The sequence below is a fragment of the Ananas comosus genome, unplaced genomic scaffold, assembly GCF_001540865.1.
Source record: "Ananas comosus cultivar F153 unplaced genomic scaffold, ASM154086v1, whole genome shotgun sequence".
Lineage (NCBI taxonomy): Eukaryota > Viridiplantae > Streptophyta > Magnoliopsida > Poales > Bromeliaceae > Ananas > Ananas comosus.
Genome location: NW_017893398.1, coordinates 38814 through 48293, shown reverse-complemented (window position 1 = coordinate 48293; position 9480 = coordinate 38814).

The following is a 9480-nucleotide window of genomic DNA, read 5'->3' as shown; positions in this document are numbered from 1 at the left end:
GTAATTTCATTGAGGTAACATATTTTATTAACAGATTTTAATTCTAGATGTATATTAGAAATAGATTGGAATGTAAAAAGGTATTTTCAATATTAGCCTTCTAAGAGAGGTAATCGGAAAGTCGAAAATTTTTCAGGGGTATATAAGCAATTGCCCCATTTTTTTGTTATCATCAATTTTTCTTGGCAAAAGAAGTATTTGACTTTTTTAACTCTTATAAAAATTTAATCCGGATTTAGTCCAAGATGAAATAATAGGCACTAACAGCTTGTTATTTTTGAATAGCGGGGAAATATACAGCGGCTATATTTGAAACTAAAAAGAGTAGGAATAAATATGATATTTTAAAAATATTGAGGGGTATATAGATAATTATTTTTCATTTTTTTTTATTTGAAACTCATGTAATTCATTGTCTATGTTTTCTCTATTCGGTCTAAATTAATTAACAGTTGCAAATTTGGCTAACTTCATCAACTTTATCCAGTTAATTTAGTTCGGTCTTCGTTTATCAACTTTACCAATTAATTTAGCTTGGTCTTCAATGTAATTTTTATTTGTTTCAACTCGAAAATAAATATAACTTGACTTTAATTTCAACATTCTTAAAAAATAAAAACTTTGCTGGTTGAGGTATATTATATGCAATGCACGGTATACTTTAATTATTTTATTCAAATAAAAAACATGTTCACACAATATAAAGTTTTTGAAATGCAATATGCTATCAATATGCCATTAACATACTTTCCATTAAAATACTATGATTAAGATCTAATTATATTTAGGAAAAAACTATGATTAATCTCTTTAGGATCAGTGAACTTCCGAACACTAGTAATTAGCTTTTTTATCCTTTTACGGAAGAAGAAATCAAAAAAGTAATTTTTCAACTAGGTGGTGATAAGGCTCCAGAACCTGACGGATTCCTACTGGTGTTCTATCAAACATTCTGGGAATCCCTTAAGAAAGATATCGATTCTCAAGATTTTTCAAGATCTATATGAAGGTAAACTTTGTACTAGGCCAATTGACTACTCTTTTATCTGTCTCGTTCCAACGAAGAGGGTGCCCATCCAAGTCTCTAACTTTCGCCCAATTAGTCTCATCAACGGCATCCAGAAAATCATCTCAAAGGTCATCGCAAATAAACTAGAACAAGTAATGCATCACATCATCTCCCCGACTCAGTCCTCTTTTCTAAAGGGTTGCATCATCTCGGATTAATTCTTTCGTAACAGCTAGTGAGTTAGTGGCATGGGGCTCCAAGAAGAAGGTTGAACGAGTTGGCATTAAAGCAGATTTTGAAAAAGCATTCGATAGAGTTATGTCGTCTTTCCTAAATAAGATAATGCTTTGCCTAGGTTTAGAGACGAGTGATGTGGGTGGATAAATCAATGCATCTCCAATGCCAAAGTGGCAGTTTTAGTGAACGATATACCTACACACTGGCTCAAAACTAAACGAGAACTTAGGCAAGGTGACCCACTCTCCCCTTCTCTTTCTTCTCATCGTTGAGTATTTATCTAGGCTAACAGAATCCACTAAAAGCAATGTTCTCATTAAAGGATTAGGTCCATCAGAAAATTTTCACATCACGCTTTTCCAATATGCCGATGATACAATTTTCTTCTGTGAAGCGAAAAGAGATACTTAAAAGCCTCACGCTTATCTAAAAATTATTCGAATGAGCATCGGGACTTAAGATCAACCGGGAGAAATCCGAGAGTTTCTACATGGGAGCTAGAGATCACAAAGAACAACGGTTGGCAAGCATCCTTTCTTGCAAGGTTGGAACACTACCTCTTCGATGTCTGGGCCTACCACTCCCTGCCAAAAGCCTATGAAAAGCAGACAGGAAAAATATAATCTACAAAATCAACAAAAGAATTGAAGGTTGGTAATTAAAGCTTCTATCCCAAGGCGAACGACTAACTCTTTTCAACTCAGTTATCTCTAACTTGCCCGCTTACTTTCTTTCTATTTTCAAAGCTCCTACATGGGTGCTTAAACGAATTGAAAGCCTTAGGAGATCCTTCTTCTGGAAGGGGTGCTTGTGAATAGGTGGGTCGTGTCTTATGAACTAGAGAAATTTCTGTAAGAGAAAAAGGAAGGCGGACTAAGGATCGAAGATTTGGAGGAGATGAATTTAGCACTACTAACGAAATAGTTGTGGAAATTCTATTCAGAACAGGATCAACCTTTGATCAAACTAATCATGATGTTATATTATACCAGAAGGAAGCCGCTTAAAGAAGAGGATCCTCATTCAAACCATACATGTAATGGTGGAGGGACGTACTTAGATGAAGAGCCATCTTCAAATGTGGGATATCTGTCACCTTAGAAGATGGTAAAAACTTAACTTTTTGAAAGGATAACTGGGTCAATGATGCCCCTCTATATTCCAACTACTCGAATATTTTTCTAAGTGTCTAGAACAAAGAATTAACGGTCAATGATTGCTGGGGAAGAAAAGAATGAAAATGGGGCACAATTCTAAGAGGATTAGAAAGCCCCTCCTCAGATACTTTGAACTTGATTGCACATATAAAGGACATGTTAGCAAACGTGCAAATGCACAACAATCCCAACTTGATAAGCTAGCATTGGGCCCCTAACGGCCACTTCTCTATCAAATCCTTTTATATCTTTCTTTTAGATGGTGGTTTGAGAGACCTATATAGTAACCACATTTGGAATCTTAAAATTTCAGTGAAGGTCATGATTTTTATCTGGTTAGTACTCAAAAGAAGAAAACTTACTACAAACAACCTTTCTAAGCGGGGTTGGACAGGAGAACATCTTTTCAAGATGTCTCTACTTTCGGTATCTGATTTTTTGCTTGACAAATGACTTGTCTACTATATCGTCTGTGTTAGAACAAATATCGCATAGGAATCTGATTGCAATTAAAATCTAACTAATTTTGTAATAAAGATAAAATTAAACTTACAGATAAATGCAAATATCCAAATAAAGATATGATCTTATCCGGAAGCGTGCGAGGCACTGCCCTAAGGCGTATTCCCGTCCTTACGTGCGGGATTAATCGGAAATAACACCCCAAGGTACGACCGGAATTCCTCCTCCTGCGAGCACGATCGTGAAGGAGGTTGACGGAGATTCTCAACACCCAGTAAATAAGGGAAATGTTCAAAAATAAAAGATAAAAGAATAAATGGATAGAGATTAACCAATGATCAAAAATCTTTTCTACCTGCTCTATTTTTTCTATTCTGAAAAACAGAGGAGGAAAAGAGGAAGGGGATTTAACGTCCTTTTTCGTTACGAGAAAAAGGCGTATCCCGCGCAACGGAATGAGATTCCGTTGACGCAAGAAACGGACCAAGAAATTGAACGGGAAAAATATCCCGTTAGTTTCTTTCTCATTAAGAAACATAATAAAATAATTAAATTAAATTAAATAAATAAAGTAATAAATAAATAAAATAATAAATAATAAATAATAAATAATAAAACATCAAAGTGCAAATAAAATAAATTCAAACTCAAAATTTTGAGTTTTCACCAACAGTCTGAGTACAGTGTAACAGGGATTTGGGAGGAACACTGCAGCAAGAGTGACAGCCACAGTTGAATAAACGAACTCACTAAACTTTTAGCTACATGGTGGGCAATCTGGCTAGAAAGAAATAGTGTTATACAGTGTTATCTTTAAGGGGGGACGAGGCTCAGGCCCGACTCAAGTTCTTCGCCATATACATTCACTCACACAGGATTGGTTAAACAATGGCGTTAATTATGTACTTGTAGCTTAACCCTTCTCCCTCTTCTTTCCTCTTCTCCCTTTTTACCTCTCTCTATATTTTTCGTTGTTTTGTTTTCTCTTTTCTTGAGGTCTTAGCTGCCTCACCTATGTTGCCAAGTTCATACCACTTTATGAATAAAGTGCTTGCTACACTTTTCTCAAAAAGAAAAAAGATCTAGTTATATTTGCATTGTTTGGTTAGAAATTAATAAGCGTGGCAACGTACGTAGCTGTTGGGCCAATAGGTGTGGAAACCCATAGAAGGCTACTTGGTAGCTTTCCGATACAATTTGAAACCACGAGAAATTACGATTGAGCGCTAAAGTTGCGAGGATACAGCTACCGCAATATGAAAAGTAATGGAACGCAGCTTTACCCTCTAATAGGGCTCGAACACGAGCGAGGTGGGACTGGCACGTGTTCGTTCATTAATCAAATGGGCCGAACACGAGCTGACTCATTTAAATATGGGCAAACTTTAGATACCACCCATGTGGTTTCGCACTTTCTCACTTTACTACCCTATGGTTTAAGTGTATCAAGTTACTGTCATATGGTTTCATTTTTATCTTTTTTCCAGTTTCTCCGTTAATATTTTATTAAATTATATACAAAATACTTCAGATACCACCTAGATTTATCGAATATTCACTTTAGCACCCTTTTGTTTTAACTTTGTCACTGATTTAACGAAAAAATTTAGTGAAGTCGATAATAAAAAGATAAAAATGAAACCACATGATACTAAATTGATACACTTCAAACCACATGGTACTAAAGTTATAAAGTGTGAAACCACATGGGTAGTATTTGAAGTTTTTTCTTTAAATATTGAGCTGAAAAATTTAGCTCATATATATTCGGCTCGTTTATTAACGAGCCAAACACGAGCTAACTCGCGGACCGGTTGGCGGGATTTCCATACACTTTACATTTAGTTAGTTGATTCCTTTTTATTCAAGTTACAACAACAGTTTATTAGAACTTTTACTATATACTTTTAAAAATAGGCGGTAATTTTATAACTATATCAATCGAACACTCTGGAAATTTTTTAAAACAATTTTTATAGTACTTTATACCGTACTTCTTTAACTATATATATTTTTACAAACAGCGTAACCAAACAGTTAGAGTAATAGTTGTCGTTGAAGCTTGATTTTGCGAATTGATAATATGCATCATTTTAAACTGATTTAAAATATGAAAATTAGTATTTTTAGTTCAAAAAATCAGTAATTTTTTTTAACGAAGCTAAAAATATGAAATAACTAGATATCGAATTTGAGATCTCAAATGCCATCATACTAATTATTAAGTTTTTTCCGCCACTTGCACTATAAAAATAATTAGTGGCAGTATTTTTTGTCAAATTGGTTTGTTGTTTGTTGCCAATTATTAATCATAATAAAGAGCGGGTGGGCCACAGGTGTGGATTTTGGGCCCAAGTCACTAACGGACTTTCAGTGCGGCGGGTGGCAAACCGCAAACTGGGTATGCCCGCTAGACGATTGATTTGCTTGCACTGCATGGATGGATGCCACAGAAGCATGCATTAGGAGTTAGGATGTAGGCTTCGTTTGGTTCGAAAATTAGTAGGAACTAGTTATACCGAGAATAGGTACAAGTATAAATTTTTATAAAAATAAGGATATTTTTTTGTTTGGATGAAAATATAAGTATAAGCTGGAATTAGAAAAATTATGTTTGGATGGTTATTGGGAATAAAAGGAATAGTTGTTAGTTGTAAATAGAAAATAATGATATTACACCTATAATTGAATTTAAATTTTTAAATTTTAAACTTATAATTTTAAATTGAAAATTTAACTTTTAAATTTTAAATTTTGAAATTAAAATTTAAAATTTTAATTTTAAATATCAAATTTTAAATTTAATACCAAATTTAAATTTCAAAGATATAAAATATCATATTTAAAATTTAAAAACTAAAAATATCAACTTTAAAATTTAAACTTTAAATTTATAATTTAATTATAAATTAAATTTAAAATATATAATTTAAAAATAAAAAAAATTTAAATTAAAAATAAATATCTCTCTCTCTCTCTCTAGTCCGATGGGGGGATAGGGTGGCAAATTGAGCGAGCCAGCTCGTGTTCGACTCGCGTTTCGGCCCTCTAGCTCGCTCAAATAATTTCAAGCAAGCTTGAGCCTAAATTTACGGCTCAAAATTAATTTCAAGCGAGCTTATCATATTACTCGGCGCGCTCGAATTAAAGCGCAAAAAGCTCAAAACATATATATATATATATATATATATTATAGAGAGAGAGAGAGAAGATGAGACGAGAGAGAGAGAAGCTAGGCTGATACTATCGTAGCACGAGGCCTCCGTCTTACCAAGTGTGTTTTCAATTAATGCGCTTCCAACATCGACGATCGCTCCGTAGACTTCAATCTACACTATAAAAGTATTTGCGAAACTAAATTTCATATTTTCAGTTTTATTTGCTATGATCAAAAGATCTCAAAATACAATTTAATGTAGATATGCATTCGTGAATTTAACGCGTGTAAAACACTCCAAATCTGTATAAATTTTTATAGAAATTTTTTTTTTTACTATTTAGAGTAACATCAGTACTCTGATTTAGAATTCAAGTCTTTTATCAATCCATTTTTTATGAGATTTCTTTATTTTCAACCATTTCATTTTAAACTACTCGTTTGATAGATAAATGGGATCGCCCAAAAAATCTTATGAACATTTATTTGTCGAATATTTTAATATGTGTTACTAGATCTTAATCTAACAAGGCGATCGTTGATTTGAAAGCCCGCAATATTAACAACTTGCGTACACGGACCCTCCGTGCTACCTATTTAATATACCAACCTCTCTCTCTCTCTCTCTCTTCTTTTCCTCTATCTCTCCTCTCCTCTCTCTCTCTATTATATTATATATATATATAGAATGAGGTGGAATACTATTAATAGTAAAATCTCTTTTTGCCTATACAAGTTTTAACCATTGGATAGAAAAATTATAGGCTCAGGATCATAATTAGTCGGTTAAAAGATGAGTGGTTCCCCTAGGTTAGTGGTCCCATACTGGTATAGTATAAATCAATGTTAGAAATAATGAAAAGAATGACTCCAAAGCTAAAAAACTGTTAGCAAAACAACGAATTTGCTGACTAATAGTAGCACAGATCCAACTTACATATACCTATAATGGTTATAGAGTCGCTAGAATGCTTATGGAGCACGGAGAGCTCCGTTCTTCCCGTGTTTTCATGTGACTGTCGAATTCGACGATCGCTCTGTTAGACTGATCTAGAGTATTTGAAGTATCTAGAAAATAAATTTTGCGATTTTTCCGATATCAATTCCTATTGTGACGAAGTGGCCCTCTTAACATCAACGGCCTGAAAATAAAAATTTACAAAATATGATGAAATGACCATTATAATTAATCAAAGTTATTGATCTCTGTTTTTATATAGTAATAATAAAATTTTCTATCAAAATTTCAGTTATTTGTGATATTTCTACACCGTTTTAAAACTTGCAACCGCGCTCACCACGGCCTTTTAAAATATTTTATTTGAGCCCCTTCGTATCATATGCAAATGAATATCGAAAAATCAACAAAATTTATTTTCTAAGTTACTCAAATCTCTAGCATCAACTTTCTAATAGAGCTATCGTCGATTCGAAAGTCCGAACATCGAAAACAACTTGGAAGTACGGAGGGCTCCGTGCTTCCATAAGCATACCAGCCCACTATATATATATATATATATATATATATATATATATATATAGTTTACTATACTATTAATAGTACCAACCACTTGCATTTTTGGTCTTTGGATGAAGGGATGTGCGGTTAGAATGATAGTGATCCCCTAGGGTTGAATGGGTGGTTAGTTGAATAATATGATCTAACAGATGAAAATGGTCAAAAAGGTAGATCTAACGGCACACAATTCGATAGCACCAAGCATTTGATACTATTGATAATATAGTAGACAAACTCTATCTCTCTCTCTCTATATATATATAGTCCGGCTACTATGCTATCTATACTATTGATAATACTAAGCGATTTGTACTATTGAGTTTTCTGTCGTTAGATCTGCCTACATATATATAGAGTCCGGCTATTATACTATCGATAGTACCAGGCATTTGATGCTATCGAGTTTTCTGCTATTAGATCTATCACTTTGGCCATTTTCATCCGTTAGATCATACTATTCAACTAGCCACCCACTCAACCTTAGGTGGCTACTATCATCCTTACCGCACATCCCTTGATCCAAAGGCTGAAAACCTAATAGCATGCGGTTTATACTATAATAGTATAACTACTATACTCTTACAAATATAGACTTCTTTATATTTATAAATTTTCAGCCGTTGGATGTGCGATTAGAATGATAGTGATCCCTAAGATTGAGTGGGTGGTTCATTGAATAGTATGATTTAGCGGATTAAATGGTCAAAAGAATATAAATCTAACGGTCGAAAACTTTATGCTCATAAAAGTATAAAGGAATTTATACTCATAAAAGTATATATAGTAGCTGAACTCTCTCTCTCTCTCTCTCTTTATATAATTATATATAATATATATTTTAATTATATAAAATAATATATATTATGTATTTTAATTATATGTATATAGAATTTAGATTATTGGGCCCATAAAACCAAACCAGTAAAATCCTACTCTAATTGCTCTCTTTTTTTCTTTTTCACTTACTCGCAGAGTCACTTTTCCTAATTTTTTTTATATTATAATATCGTATTTTATGCATTCATTTTGTATGTTAAACTAGATATTTTTTATATCAAATTTTTGATAATGTTTTATAAAAATTAAACTATAGATTGCACGATGTTAAGAATTTCAAGCAGCTCATTTAGGGCTCGAGCTCGCTCGACTCGAAGTTAGGCTCACTCGAGGTCGGCTCGAATTAATTTCAAGCCAAGCTTGAGCCTAAATTTAGGCTCGAAATTAATTTCAAGCCAAGCTTAAGCTAAGGTAAGCTCGCTCGAGCTCTGCTTGTTTACACCCCTAGGGGTGGGAACAACTTGTTCCCACCCACCCAATTTGTGTTTGGGTATAAAGGGGGGGATAACCCCTTTATCCTTCCTTTATACCCTTGTTCCTACAAAAACCCATACTTATACCTATCATCGGTATAATTAGTTCTTGCTTATACCCGAACCAAACAAAAAAGAAAATTACGAAAGACTAAGAATTAACAATGCTGGATTTTTATTATTTATCAGACTAGAATGCAGAATATTTTCTATAATTATTTATCTTTTTATTTTTTAAAAAAACACTAATATGTTCCTTCAAATTTAAGGGCGTGTTTGGTTCGAAGTCGGAGTCGGAATCGGAATCGGAATCAAAATAAGTTGGAATTGAAATCGGAATGACTTATTACTTAATTCTATTTAGTTCATCACTAGAATCGGAATCAGAATAAATCATTCCCATTGTCGGTGTTTGGTTCAGGTGGATATAAAAAACGCAATCAAATTAATATACTAACATTATCTTTATAATATATTAATTTAAATTCAAATTAAAAATTAAAAATTAAATATTAAACATTTACATCAAAATTTTAAAATAATGTCAAAATTTTAAATCTATTTTTTTTTAAAAAAATTAAACTTTGAAGTTGAGTGGATAATTCAAAATATGAAACTAAATTTTGATT